Raw genomic sequence first — 16,715 nt, 5'->3', positions numbered from 1 at the left:
GGATCCAAAAAACATAATGCTAAGTGAAATAAGTCAGAGAGACAAATATCATATGATTTCTCTTTATCTGGAATCTAAAAAACAAAACAAACAAAAATAGAAACGGACTCATAAATACAGAGAATAAACTGATGGTTACCAGAAGAGAGAGGAAGGATGGGCAAAGTTGGTGAAGAGGAGTACGAGGTACAGGGTTCCCGTTATGGAAAGAATAAGTCACAGGGATGAAAGGTCAGCATAGGGAAATGTAGTCTGTGGTTTTGTTAATGTTATATGGTGGCAGATAAAAATCTACACCTGTGGTGAGCATAGCATAATGTACAGACTTGTTGAATCAGTATATTGCACATTGGAAACTAATGTAACATTGTCAACTGTACTCCAATTAGAAAAAAAAAAAAGCAAAAACAAAACCATTCTCACATTGTTAGATGCATCTTTCCTTACCAAACTAATTTAGCAACTAAGCCCCCCTTATTTTTCCATAGTGTTATCAGAGATAGAGAAATTTTGGATTATTGTCCCTTTTTTTTTTGCCCTAATATAATTAGGAATATTACTTTTCATGGTGTTTTTGCATCCCTAAAAGTATACATTTAGTGATTAGAGAGATGACATGTTGCCAAGACATTTGCAATGTATGAATATACAGGAGGCCAATATCTGGACACAGAGACAAAAGTAAGATTGAACATTGTTCCCAGTTCCCAGCTGAATGGTCTCAGGCAAAGCTCATCCCCTTTAGCCTCAGTTTTCTCATAAGTAAAACGAGGTTTATAATAATACCTGCTTCATCAGAGTTAACAGAATTCAGTGAGATAATATTTTTAAAGTTCTTAGGAAGCTACCTGGAACAAATAGACCCTCAATAAAGGTATTTTTAATCATATTTTTCTATTTTAAAATATTTGTCGGTACAGGGATGGCTTGCCTACTTTAGCAAAAAAATTTATTCTGGGTGCCAGTGTGCACAACTGAAAGATTAAATGTCTAGCTTTCCTTGCAGCTATAGATGACTCAGAAAAATGTAAGTAAGTTTTTTGTGGTCCTATGGAAAAGTGATTTATTAAAGAAGAGAGTTAGCATGGGGTTGTTCTATCCTTTCCCTCTACCTCCAGAACCCTATCTAGACCATGGCTGTGAGGGTTGGGTTCCAGCAACCACGTTTGACTGAGGAGTACCCTTGAGGATGGAAGCAAAGTGCTGTGGATGATGGAACAGGGAGCAGATGGTGCCTGGATCTCTGATGACACCATAGAACTGTCAAAGCTGCTCTGAACTGCATGTGTCTCACTTCCTTTAGATGAAGAAACACCTCTAGCTCATTGAACCATGTCATTGTTACCAGCAGCCAGTGGCAATTTTTCTTTTAAGGTTTATTTTAGGAGTAGGGAGGACAGAGGGAGAGGGAGAGAGAGTCTCAAGTAGACTCTCTGATGAGCCTGGAGCCCAACATGGGGCTTGAACTCACAACCCTGAGATCAGGAACTGAGCTGAAACTGAGAGTCAGATGCTTAACCAACTGCACCCCCCAGGCGCCACCCCAATGGTAATTTCTAATTGACACATTTTCACATTTAGACAATCTTAAAATTTGGAAATAGCTTCTAATATATAAAATTTTAAAATAATTGTTTTATCAAGAAAATTAATACTGCATCTCATTGTTAAAGATATCTTAAGATAAAGAAATTGGAATATTTTCCAAGTTTGGTAGGACTTTGTCTTCTGTTTACTAGATTTAGGTAGGAAAGGGAAATAGCCTTGTGATTTAATCCCCATACAGTTTTAGAATCTTGCCTATTTTGGGGAAACGTAGAGAACTTACAAACAGTAGGCCCACAATAAAAATTTGAATTACAGAGTAATGTTTGAAAGTAGGTTTTGAAATGGATGTTTTTTTAAGGTTTTATGATTAATTTAATTCTAATAATTTTTAATTTACTTGTTAGTACAGTGAAAAGATTTATGACAATTATTCTTGTAGACAAAACTTTACTGTGGATTTTCTTATTTTTACATTTTTTTGGAATGTAAGTAATGGGAAATATGTACAGAGTATATGGGCTTAAAACACAGTAGTCTGAAGTTGGCTGGCATACATACTGAAATTGATACCAAGAGGAACCATGCAATTTTAAGCCCTTCTGGACTTTCATACAAGATATGGAAAATATAAATATTTTTAAAATGGAGGAATGTTAGTAAAAATAAAGAATAAAAAGTCATTCCCTCCTAAGACAACTTTTCATAATATTAATTTATACTAGACTCTGATACCAATAATTGATGCTGTAGCCTGAACGATGTACAAAGTAATCTTGATGTATCACAGAAAAAATTTCAAAAAAATTTTTTGAGCCTCACTCAGATTCAGGTTTAGATTCAACTGATATTGTTTTACATATCTAGATCCTAAGCACTCTGATTTCACATATGGTACTGGGTTTATACTCTACAACCCTTCTGTGTGGTAATTCTCTCTATTCCATGCAGGTGAGGAAGGGAGCCTCAGAGCCCTGTTGATAAATGGTTGAGCTGGGACTAAACTGCTTGAGAATCCAAGTCCACAGCTATTTTCATTCTCTATAGCTCCCTAAATGGTTTTGCCATATTTGCACACACTTCACATGTCATAGGTTCCTCATACTGAACTTTAAAAGCCTTTAATGATTTAAACCAGTTTCCCTCATAATAAATGAATAAGATCAGTCCAAGATGGTGCCACAGGAAGATGCTGCACTCACCTTCCCTAGACATAATGAATATATACCTACATATAAAGCAATCCAAGTGAGTTGCATCACTTAAGTTGTTGGCTTGTGTGTCCATGTTGGGGGGATAGAGTTGAACTCAGGATTTCTAGTTATGACCTTTTCTTTTCCACTAAAGACAACCCTTTAACATTTCTTTTAAGACCAGTATAGGGGTGATGATAGTTCTTCTTCCTTTTTTTTTTTTAAAGATTTTATTTATTCATAGAGACACACACACAGAGAGAGAGGCAGAGACACAGGCAGAGGGAGAAGCAGGCTCCATGCAATTCTCTAGAAAAAGAATTGAGGGCTAATTGAACAGCTTTTGCTCAACAAACAAAAGAGGGGCCAGATAGAGGAGAGCAGGAAAGATGGAGACAAGTGGTAATGATGGGAACTCTACTCTAACATAGTGACCTACAGTATGTAGGGATATCACTAGGAGGCTGGTGTGTACTCACTTGCTCTAGGGCACAGCAAAAAAAATAAAAAAAAAATCTGGTTTAAAGGCAACTAGATTGTAAGTGAAATCCAATTACAAACCCTAGGGTGTCTACCAATGGGTGGGGAACTGCTGGAATTCTATCCAGGGCTGGAGATGCCAGGAAGTACCATTTTTATGTTCACACTCTACTTCAATAGGACAGATGGGGGCAGGATCCAGTTGCTCTGGCCAACCTGCTAGGGCTACCCCAGTGAGTCTCAGACCCCTTGTCCACACCAGCCCCAGCAGTCCCCACAAGGTGGCCCTACCACAGTGTACCCCAGGTACCCTTGCCCACCCCTGGCCCAGATCAAGCCATATCACCAAAGTAGCCTCAGCAAAGTGTGCTCCAAGGCCCTCAGCCTATGGCTACTCTAGCTCTAGCTATCCCTTCAGGGAGGTTGACTGCAGTGCACACTGGGATCCTCTGGGCTGCACCTGGTACAATACTGCTGTTGTGACAAGATGGCCTGTGTGTGGTATATCTCAAGTCTACTTCCCAGCCTGTGCCCAATCCAGCTGTTTAACAAGACGGCTATAGTAAAGCTCACTCCAGTACACCTAGCCCACAACTACTTCAGCTCTAGCTGTCCTGCCAAGTCAGCCCAAGAGAAGCATGCTTCAGGACCTTCTTGCCCATGCCAGCTCCAGAACCAGCCATCCCTCAAGGTGACCCCAATGCAGCATGCCCTGGGACCCCTAAGACTGCACCTGCCAGCTTTAGCTGGCCTGCGAAAGCTGCCAGACACATTCAGTATAAAAATGATGCTGATTTTTTTTCAGCAGAAACTTTGCAGGCTAGAAGGGAGTGTCAGGATATATTTAAAGGGCTAAAAAGGAAAAACTTTCAACTAAGAATACTCTACCCAGAAAGATTATCATTCAGTAGGAGAGATAAAGAAGTTCCCAGACAAGAAAAACTGGGCAGCCCGATGGATCAGAGGTTTAGCACTGCCAGGGCATGATCTTGGAGACCTGGGATCGAGTCCCACATAGGGCTCCCTGCATGGAGCCTGCTTCTCCGTCTGCCTGTGTCTCTGCCTCTCTCTCTCTGTGTCTCTATGAATAAATAAAATCTTAAAAAAAGGAAGAAAAACTATCATCACCCCTATACTGGTCTTAAAAGAAATGTTAAAGGGTTGTCTTTAGTGGAAGACAAAAGGTCATAACAAGAAATCCTGAGTTCACCTCTATCCCTGCAACATGGACACACAAGCCAACAACTTAAGTGATACAACTCACTTGGAAAGACTTGAAGTCTAACTGTACAGATCTTCCACAGCTAAAGACATAAAGAGGAAGTCACACTTTATGGTGTGGATGGTGGAAGAGGCAGAGATGGAGTCAGGACTAAACTCTTAGCATGGCAGACCCCAGTGGGTTCCCTCTGAGGAATGAGGGGATTGAACCCCACATCAAGCACACACCAGCCCTGGGTACCTGTACCTGGAAGACAAGTCAACATAATATCCAGTTTTGAAAATCTGTAAGACTTAACTCCAGGAGCTTTGAAAATCAGTGGGGCTTACCTCTGGGAGAGCTGGAGGGCTACAGGAAACAGAGACCCCATTCTTAAAGGGCCAGTGTTCTATAGCACTTGGTTTGAGATAGCACAGAGGCAGCATTTAAAAACCTCCTTATATGTGAAGGAGATTCAGTGACTAATTTTAGAACATGTGCTCGAAGGTGAGGGATCTGTGGAAGCTTTCTCCAGAAGGAAAAGTCCTGGCAGGCACCATTTTTCTTGCCCTTCTTCATCCTAGCTTGCCAGACACTTACAGGAGCAAGTTCTGACACTTTTCATTTACTTTGCTAGTACTGTTCACCCTGTGGACCTACCCCATCCAATACAACTGCGTTAGCAGACACCCCTCCAAAGCAGCTCCCATCTGACCACATTTGGTGGGCAGCCTTGATCAGCACTGGTAAGCTCCCCCCCGCCCCGCCCCCGGAAAGTGACTACATCTACCACACCTAGCAGACAGCCCTGGCAGAGACTGATGACTCTGCAAGGCCTCTCCCTCAGCACAGGGGGTAGCCATGCCCATGAGTAGATCCTTAGCAGTTGCAGTAGACCTCTCAAGTAGGTGTGGTAAACACACCCATAAGTACACCTGCAGTAGCTCCAGCTGGGTTTCTCAGCCTGCCATGATAGAGTCAGCTCTATCTACTAGTGCTCCTGCATTAGTCATGGCCTGACATTGTTAATACCTGGGTGGAGGGCCAAGCCCATCAACCAGGGTGCCAGCAGCAGTTTTAGGCCAGTCATAAAAAGAGGGTTCATGCAGCTCACAGAGAGGATACCCTAGAATCCCTGGTTCTAGAAAACAATGAAGGATTGTGCAACAGGGTTTCATAGGACACCTACATAAGACCACCACTTTTAAGATTAGGAGACATAACTAACTTACCTAATACATAGAAATAAACCCACAGAATCAGACAAAATGGGAAGACAGAGGAATATGTTGCAAGTGAAAGAACAAAGCAAAAGCTCAGAAAAAGTACTAAATGAAAGAGAGGTAAGAAATCTTTCTCATAAAGAGTTCAAGGTAATATCACAAAGATGCTCACTGGACTAGAGAAGAGTGGATGAACTCAGAATTCATCCATCAGAACATAATTAGAAAATATCAAAAAAGAACCAATCAGAGCATAAGAATGACTGGAATGAAAACTGGAATGAAAATCCCCATTAGAGGGGATCAACACTAAACTAGATAATATAGAAGAACAAATCAAGGATCTGTAATACAGGGTAGTGGAAAGTACCCAGCTGAAGAGCAAAAAGAAAAAGAATTTTTAAAAAGTAAGCCTGAAAAAGATGAACCTAAGAAGGATCACATCAAGACACCTAATAATTAAAATTTCAAAGATTACAGATAAAGAAAGGGTCTTAAAAGCAGCTAGAGAAAAAAAGTCACATAGAAACCTATAAGGCTGTCAGATGATTTTTCAACAGAAACTTTGCAGACCAGAATAAAATGGCATGATGCATTGAAAGTTATAAAGGTAAAAAGCTTATGATCAAGAATACTCTACTTTGCAAATTCAGAATTGAAGAAGAGATAGTTTCCCAGACAAACAAAATTAAAGGAGTTCACCACTAAACCAGCCTTACAGGAAATGTTAAAGGGTGTTCATGAAGCAGAAAGTCAAAGGCCACCAGCAGAAGTAAGAAATATAAGAAATTTATGAAAGGAGAATTTCAATGGTTAACCCAAATATATAGTAAAGGTAGTAGATCAATTATAAATGTAGTATGAATGTTAAAAGGTAAAATTAATTATAATTGCAGAAATCAGATAAGAAATTCACAAAATGAAAAGATGTAAAACATGGCATCATATACATAAGACATGGTGGGGGAAGCAAAAAGGTAGTGCTTTTAAATATATTTGAAGTTAAGTGATTATTAACTTAATACAGACTGCTATATTATGTTATAAAGCAGCATGTTGTATAGAAACCTTATGATATACCCAAATTATAAACCTATAATTTATACACAAAAAACAAACAGAAAAATCCAAGTATAATACTAAAGAAAATTAATAAATTAAAAAAAAGCTGAGAGCAAGAAAAGACTGAGAACTACAAAAAAAGTCAAGAAAACAATGAGGAAAATGGCAATAAGTATACATATCAATAAACACTTTATTTTATTTTATTTTTTTATTTATTCATGAGGGACACAGAGACAGAGAGAGAGAGAGAGAGAGAGTGAGAGAGACAGGCAGAGGGAGAAGCAGGCTCCATGCAGGAAAGCCGATGTGGGACTTGATCCTGGGTCTCCAGGATCAGGCCCTGGGCCGAAGGCAGCGGTAAACCACTGAACCACCCGGGATCCCCTCAGTAAACACTTTAAATGGACTAAATACAGCAATCAAAGGGCATGGTGACAGAATGAATTAAAAAAAAAAAAAAACACAGTAAGACTCATGTCTTATTAGCTGCCTACAAGAGCATTACTTCCACCTAAAGACACATACAGACTGCAAGTGAAGGGATGGAAAAATATATCCCATTCAAATGTAAATGAAGAGAAAGCTGGAGTAGCAATATTTATATCAGATAAAATAAACTTTAAATCAAATACTACCCAGAGACAAAGAAGGGGATTAAATAATGATGTAACTATTTATATGCCCCACGTAGGAGTACCTAAACACATAAAGTAAATATTAACAGACATAAAAGGACAAATTGAAAGTAATGCATTGATAATAGGGGACTTTAATACCTACTTACATAAATGGGTAAATCATCCAGACAATATCAATAAGGAAACAATGACTTTGAAAAACACATTAATGAGATTGACTTCATAGATATAAACAGAACAGTCCATTCAAAAGAGGAGAATGCACAGTCTTTTCAAGTGTTCACGGAACACTGTCCAGGATAAATGGCATGCAAGGCCATTAAACAAATCTCAATAAATATTAAATACTGAAATTATATCAAACATCTCTTCTGACCATAATAACAGTATGAAACTAAAAATCAAGTAAAAGCAAAAAAAGAAAAAACTGTAAAAAATGACAAACACATGGAAATAGATAATGCTACTAAGAAACCAATGGGTAAGTGAATAAATCAAAGATGAAATTAAAAAATACATGGAGATTGAAAATGGAAACACAATGGTTCAAAATCTTTGGAAGACAGCAAAAGCTGTTCTAGGAGGGAAGTTTATGTGATACAAAAAACAACAAAAACAATCAAGTAAACAATATAATTTTAAACCTAAAGAAATGAGAAAAAAGTAAACCAACAAAGTCAAAAGTTAGTAGGAGGGTGGAAATAATAAAGATCAGATTGGCAATAAATGAAATAATGAAATAGAGACTAAAAACCCAATAGAAAAGATTAATGAAGTTAGTAAAGTTTCTTTGAAAAAATAAAATTGATAAGCTGCTAGTAAATCACATCAAAAAAGAGAGAAAGAAAAAAAAAAGTGAGAGAAAGGACTCAAATAAATAAAACCAGAAATGAAAGAGAAGTATAACCAATACCACAGAAATTGATAGTATTATGAGACTACTACTAGTACTACAAAATCATACACCAATAAGTTGGATAAAAGAAATGATAAAATTCTTAGAAACATTCAATTTTATAAGACTGAATCATTAAGATATAAAAAATCTGAACAGACCAGTTACTAGTAATAAAATTGAATCAGTAAAAAACAAAACAAAACAAAACAAAAACTTGCAAAAAACAAAAGTCCAGAACCAGATGGCTTCACTGGTGAGTTCTGTCAAATATTTAGAGTTAATATCTCTCCTCCTAAAAATATTCCAAAAAATAGAAGAGGGAGGAATGCTTCCAAATTTATTCTTTAAGGCTAGCATTACTCTCACACAAAAAACAAAGAAACCACAAAAAAGAAATTATAGACCACTATCTCTGATGAACATAGATACAAAAATTTTCAACAAAATACTAGCAAACCAAATTCAACAATACATAAAAGGGTTATTTAACAAGATCAAGCAGGATCTATCCCAGAGGTGCAAGACAGTTTGACACCAGCAAATCAATCAATGCGGTACATCACAATAATAAAATCAAGGATAAAAATCATACGATCATCTCAATAGATACAGAAGAAGCATTTGACAAAATTTAAGATCTGTTTATGATAAAAATGCAACAAAATGGATTTAGAGGGAGTATACCTCAACATAATAAAGACCATATGTGATGGACACACAGCTAACATCATATTCTTTGATGATCAGGATTCAAGCAAGATCAGGAACAAGACAAGGATATCCATTTTTGCCATTTTTATTCAACATAGTACTGGAAATCCTAGCCATAGCAAACAGATAAGAAAAAAAAAGACATCCAAATTTGCAAGGAAGAAGCAAAACTGTCAGTATTTGAAGATTATATGATATAAAAAATGATGACTCCACTAAAAAACTCTAATATAAATGAATTCAGTGAAGTTACCAAATACAAAATTAATATACAGAAATTGGTTGCATTTTATATATTAATAATAAGTTAAGAGAAAAAGGAGTTAAGAAAACAATCCCATTTATAAATGCATCAAAAGTTTAAAATATTTAGGAATAAATTTAACCAAAGAGGAGAAAACCTTGTATTCTGAAAACTTGTAAGACACTGATGAAAGGAAATAAAGATGACATAAATGAAGGGACAGATATTCCAATCCCATTAATTGGACGAATTAATATTGACAAATATCTGTACTACCAAATCAATCTACAATCCAATATAATCCCTATCAAAATATTAATAGTAGTTTTCACAGAGCTACAATAAATAGTTCTAATTTGTGTGGCGCCATGACAGACCTCAAATAGCCATTATAACCTTGAGAAAGAGGAATAAAGTACAATACTAGGTTTCAACTACACTACAAAGCTAAAGTAATAAAAATAGTATGGTACCAGCACAAAACTGGACACCCATATCAGTGGAACAGAATAAAGAGACCAGAAAGAAACTCATGCTTATATTGTCAATTATCTGTGACAAAGGTAGCATGCATATGAAAGGGGAAAATACAGGTCTTCAACAAATGGTGTTTGGAAAACTGGATGATTATGTGAAAAAAGAAAGAAAAAAAGAAAAGAAAAGAAAGAGAAAGAAAGAAAGAAAGGGAAAGAAAAAAGAAGGAAGAAAAAGAAAGGAGGGAGGAAACTGACCTTTTTTTTATACCATATATACGCACCCACATAACCTAAATGGATTAAAATCTAGCTGTAATGCTCAAAGCCAAACAAGTCCTACAGGAAAAAAAAAATAGGCAGTAAAATCTTGGAGAGCAGCCTTAGCAGTGTTTTTCTGGATCTGTCTCCTTAGGCAAAAGGAAACATAAGCAAAAGTAAATATTTGGAACACATTAAATTACAAATTTTTTTGCACAGTGAAAGAAACCATCAACAAGACATAAAGGCAATCTACTGAATGGTAGAAGTTACTTGCAAATGATTATTCTGTAGGAGGTTATTGTCCAAAATACAGAAAGCACTCAACATCAAAACAACAACAGCAACAACACAACCTGGTTAAAAAATGAACAGAACACTTGAACAAACATTTTTCCAAAGAAGACATTCAAATGGCCAACAGACACATAAAAATATGCTCAACATTGATAACTCTCAGGGAAATGCAAATCAAAACCACAATGAATATCACCTCCCACCTATTAGAATTGCTAGTATTAAAAAGACAAGAAATAACAACTGAAACTAATGTAATCTTGTGTGTCAGCTATGCTCAGATTTAAAAAAAGAAAGAGCAAGTGTTGGTGAAGATGTAGAGAAAAGGGAACCCTAGTGCACTGTTGGTGGGAATGTAAATCGGTGTAGCCATTATGGAAAAGTATGGAGGGGTTTCCTCAAAAATTAAAATACAATATGATCTAGGAATTCTACTTCTGGATATTTATCTAAAGAAAATGAAAACAGTAATTCAAAAGGTTATATGCACCCCCATAAATAATAATTCGATGCAGTATTATTTATAATAGCAAAGATGTGGAAGCCACTTAAGTATCTATCAATAGATAAATGCTAAAGAAGCAGGATGTGTGTGTGTGTGTATGTGTGTGTATAAAATTGAATATTAGCCAAATAAAGAATTATATCTTTCCATTTGCAACAACATTCATGGACCCAGAGGGTCCTAAGGGAAAGGAGTCAGAAAGAGAAAGACAAATACTACATTATTTCACTTATATGTAGAATACTAAAAGAAAACAGATACATAAACTAACAAAAACCGAAAAAGACTCATAAATACAGAGAACAAACTGGTAGTTGCCTCAGGTGAGGAGCTGTATGGATGGGTAAAATAGGTGAAGGAGATTAAATACAAATTTCCAGTTATAAAATAAGTCACAGGGATAAAAAGTTCAGTATAGGGAATACAGTGAAAGTATTATAATACCTTTGTAGGGTGATAAATGCTAACTACACTTATCACTGTAAACATTTCATAATGTTTATAATTGCCAAATCACTATGTTGTATACTTGAATCTAATATAATATTGTATCAACTATACTGCAGTTAAATTTTTTTTAAATTAAAAAAACGAAAATATAAAAGGAATAAATCTTATTGTCCAGGGCAATTATATAGTAAAGGCAGTGGATCAGCCACTTAAAAAAAGCTAGTATGTAAGTTGAACAGGCAAAAATAGTAAAATCAGTTATAACTACAATAAGTAGTTAAAGGATACACAAAAGAAAGGTATAAAATATGACATCAAAAACTTAAAATGGGAGATGCCTGGGTGGCTCAGCAGTTGAACATCCGCCTTCAGCTCAGGGTGTGATCCTGGAGACCCGGGATCAAGTCCCACATCAGGCTTCCTTCACGGAACCTGCTTCTCGCTCTGCCTGTGTCTCTGCCTCTCTCTCTCTCTGTGTCTCTCATGAATAAATAAATAAAATCTTAAAAAGAGAACATAAAATGAGGGTATGTTGTATTTTCAGAATGTGTATCAACTTAAGCAACTATCAGCTTCAAATATACACACATACATTCACACATATATATAGGCTGACAGTATATACAAACACACCACACACAAATCATAGTACTGAGAAACCAAAAACCTACAATAGATATGCACTAAGTAAAGAAAAGGAATCCATATATAACACTAAAGAAAACCATCAAACCACAAGGGAAGATAGCAAAAGAAGAGAGAGAGAAAAAAAAAAGAACTACAAAAGCAACCAGAAAACAATCAATAAAACAGAAGTACATACCTATCAATAATTAATGTAAATGAAAATGGACTAAATGCTCCAATCAATAGACACAGGATAGCCGAATGGATACAAAAATAAGACCCACCTATATGCTGTCTGTAAGAAACTCACTTCAGATGTAAAGACATACAGATTGAAAGTGAAAGGATGGAGCAATGCTTCTATCAGACAAAACAGACTTTAAACAAAGACTCTTAGAAAGCACACACACACACACACGCACGCACAAAAGACATTAAATAATAAGGGAAGTCCAAGAAGATAAAACATTCATTAATATTTATGTACCCAACATAGGAGCACCTATATGTAATAAGCAAATATTAACAAATATAAGGGAGAAATTGATAGCAATACAATTGATAACAGTACAATAATAGTAGAGAACTTGAATACACCACCTATATCAATGGAGACATCATCTAGACAGAAAAGTAAGAAAACATTGACATTAAATGACACGTTAGACCAGATGGACTTAATTGAGAGTACAGAGAATTTCACCCAAAACAACAAAATGTATACATAGAAGACTTCCAAATTGGAAAAGAGTAAAACTCATTATTTGCGGCTGAGATATTATATACAACTCTAAAGACTCCAGCAAAAGACTATTAGATTTAATAAACAAATTCAGTAGTCACAAGATACAGAATTAACATTCAGAAATTGGTTACTATATACTAATAATGAACTATCAGAGACAATAAGAGAGCAACCCCATTTATAATGCATCAAAAAGAATAAAGTACCTTAGAATAAATTTTATCAAGGAGGTGAAAAATCTGTACTCTGAAGACTGTACGACACTGGTGAAAGAAACTGAAGACAACACAAATTGAAGATATATAATGCTCATGGACTGGAAGAATTAATATTAGATACTACCTAAAGGTATCTACAGATGCAATACAATCCCATTCAAAATACCAGTGGAATTTTTTCACAGAACTAGAACAAAGAATTCTAAAATTGTATGGAACCACAAAAGACCCTGAATATCAAAGCAATCTTAATTTATTAATTAATCACTAATTATTACTATTTATTTGGGAACCACAAAGACTCTGAATACCCAAAGCTGGAGGTATCAGAAGCCCAGATTTCTTTCTTTTTTAATTTTTAATTTTTAATTTTTTAAATTTATTTATGATAGTCACAGAGAGAGAGAGAGAGAGAGGCAGAGACATAGGCAGAGGGAGAAGCAGGCTCCATGCACCGGGAGCCCGATGTGGGTTTCGATCCTGGGTCTCCAGGACCGCGCCCTGGGCCAAAGGCAGGCGCCAAACCACTGCGCCACCCAGGGATCCCAGAAGCCCAGATTTCAAGCTATATTACAAAGCTCCAGTAATTAAAATAGTATGGTACTGGCCAAAAAACGGATATAGATCAATAGAATAGAACAGAGATCCCAAGTATAAACCCACACACTATGGTCAATTAATCTATGATAAATGAAGCAAAAATGTACAAGTAAAAATACAGTGCTTTCAATAAATGGTGTTGGGAAAACTGGACTATGATTTTATACTATACAGAAAAATAAATTCAGAATGGATCAAAGACTTGAATATAAGACCTGAAACCATAAACTCTTGTAAGAGAACATAGGCAGTAAGCTCTTTGACATCTATTTTAGAAATATATATATATTTTTTATCTTAGCAATATTTTTTGGACCAGTATCATCAGGCAAGGGCAACAAAAGCTAAAGTAAACAAATAGGTTTGCATAAAACTACAAAGATTTTGCATAGTGAGGGACACCATCAACAAAATGAAATAGCAATCTCTTGAATGGGATAAAATATTTGCAAATTATACATCTAATAAGGTGTCAAATCCAAAATATATAAAGAACTTTAATGATTTATTATTTAAAAAACCCAAACAACTGGATTATAAATGGGCATAGGACCTGAATAAACATTTTCCCAAAGAAGACATACAGATAGCTAATAGGTATGTAAATGAGTCTCAACATCACTAATGGGGAAATGCAAGTCAAAATTACCTCACACCTGTCAGATTGGCTATTATCAAAAAGATAAAAAGAATCACAAGTGTTGGAGAGGATATGGAGAAATCGAAGCCCTCGTGCACTGTTAGTGGGAATATAAACTGGGGCAGCCACTGTGGAAAACAGTGTGGAGGTTCCTCAAAAAGTTAAAAATACAATTACTGTATGATCCAGCTCTTCCACTTCTGGATATTTGTCCAAAGAAAACAAAAACACCAATTTGAAGAAACATATGCACCCTTATGTTCATTACAGCATTATTTATCATATCCAAGATATGGAAGCCACCTAAATGTCTATCAATAGATGAATGGATAAAGAATATGAGAAATGTGTATATGAATATATATACATAATACATAATAACACACATACATACAATAGAACATTGCTCAGCTGTAAAAATATATAAAGTGTTGCCATCTGTGACAACATGGATCAACCTAGAGGGTTTTATGTTAAGTGAAACAGGTCAGATGGAGAAAGACAAATACTATATGATCTCACTTATATAGAGAATCTAATAAAACAAAACAAAACAGAAACTGATTTATAGATACAGGAAACTGTGAGTCATCTGAATGGGGAGGGGTTGGGGGAGGTCAGTGAAATAGGTGACAGGTTTTAAGAGATACAAACTTTCAGTTATAAGGTAAATAAGTCACAGGATATAATGTTAGCATAGAAAATGTAGTTAATAATATTGTAATAACTCTTTATGGTGATGGACGGTAACTACACTTATGAGGATCATTTTGTAATGTATACAAGTACTGAATCACTATGATGTACACCTAAAACTAATATTACATGTAAATTATACTTCAATAAAAATAATAATAAATAGTAAATGAATAACTATCATCAGAATCTCTTGAATCATCTGGCATTCAACAGCTGGGCTCTTTGAAGGTAGAAGGCAATGAATAACTTTTCCTAAAAATAACAATTCCACAGAAAAGTACATAGTACATTTATGTTATCTAGTACCTTCCCTCGTGTATAAAGGTAACTATTATTCCCTCAAGAAAGGCAATTTCCAAAATGTTCCCATAGCAAATTGTCATCCATTTCAACTGTTGCTTTTCACACTCATCTTTGGTGTTTAATTGGTTATTCTGTTTGACATGCAAGATCTGAATAATAAGTCGGGACATCTCAAAAAAAGCAACTCAGTGTCCTCGGGAAAGTATAATGCAAGATGAATTCCTCCATCCCTTATTTCAAAACGAACTCACTTCCTTGAACTCTAAGTAGTGAGCCAGTCAGTTTTTACATTTGATGTACATGTTCTCTGCCACTTTCCCCCATGCACTTCCTTCTCTAGTTTTGCTAATACGTTACAGCTGCATGGAACCTTAAAAGCATCTTCTGAGAGAAGAAAAGTAGCAAACACTGCCTGAAGCTCTGATAGACAAGCATGAGAAGGGAATATAGTTTCTACAAAGAGGATTATAAGAGCTTTCCCCATAGGATATAAAAACAATTATATATATAACAATTATATATATAAATCTGTATGTATGCATAAACAGGGAGAAAGTACCAGATGAAGCCTGATTACATCATACTCCTACAGGGACCTCGTCTTAAGTGTATTTAGCAGTTGGATACAAGCCTCACAATATTTCAAGAGAAGAAGTGAGATCACACAGCCCAGGATGCACAGATAATCCCGAATGCAGACTGTGAGCACATTGCAGAGCACTTCACTTCGCCTTTTGGTAACATAGTGACAGATATTTATGATCCCCAGGAGGAAATTTCTGGGAGGAAATCTCTAACTCATTATCAGAAATCTCAAGCTCTTTCTTGCTGAAGAAAATGAGTCTACTTTTTCTCAAATAGCTTATAATCCCTTCATTCTTTTCTGGTTTCTCCACTAGCCACCCGCACCTCTTCTGCCCAAGACCCTTTCCGCCTACTCGTACTCTAATTTCTAGCTTCTCTCAGCTCTGGGGACTCTTGTATGGAGTCTCTGTTCTGCAATTTAGTATCACTCACCTCTTTTAGTCTTGCCCCCTCAGTATTACTATGAAATTCCTGAGGTCAGGAACTTTATTTTACACTCCTGTATCCTTGGTGGTGCTTTAGATACTATACATGATTATTAAGTGCTTTAAAAAGTCATCTGGTTTCTTTCTTTTTTATCTAAGTGTATTTATGCATTTATTACTTTATTAAACATTTGTTGAGAATCTACTGGGGGCTGGGGAAGTAGGGATGAAAGGCCTACTTGCCATCCACATTTTCTGACTGATTCCACAGCTTCCCGAACACTCTACCCTCTGTGACTGGGGCAGCTTAGAGGCCTTCTGTTACTCGTATTTACATTAAGGTAGAACATTATCATGCAGGCTTGAAACAGAACAGCAGAATAAAGTCTTCATGCCCTTTGGATCTTAACCACACAGTCCCACGTGGGTCTGCTTACTATTCTAGCCCGTGTACAATGTGGAGAGAGTGAAGGAGAGTAGAAAAATGAAAAGAGAAAATCATAATGCTTGTGTATGAAGACTGATCTGCAAGGATGTTCATTTCAGTGTTATTTAAATCTGAACAGAAAGTTAGAAATGTTCTAATTGGATCAATCCCGTTGTAGAATATTCACTGATGTGAGGAAATATATAATAAGAGAGCATTGAAAATGCCAGTTATAGAATAGGAGGTCTTTACAATGGGTGTT

General features: G+C 36.0%; 1 protein-coding gene across 4 annotated transcripts in view; it reads right to left on the bottom strand.

Annotated features, from left to right (window-relative positions):
• The window catches only part of PRKCQ (protein kinase C theta), a 173,574-nt gene that overhangs the window by 67,529 nt on the left and 89,330 nt on the right, over nucleotides 1–16,715 (bottom strand). The gene's annotated exons all lie outside the window — the stretch shown is intronic.

Source organism: Canis lupus, chromosome 2 (assembly GCF_011100685.1).
Source record: "Canis lupus familiaris isolate Mischka breed German Shepherd chromosome 2, alternate assembly UU_Cfam_GSD_1.0, whole genome shotgun sequence".
NCBI classification, from domain to species: Eukaryota; Metazoa; Chordata; class Mammalia; order Carnivora; family Canidae; genus Canis; species Canis lupus.
Note: the sequence above shows the minus strand (reverse complement) of the source record. Positions and strands in the feature narration are given on the sequence as shown.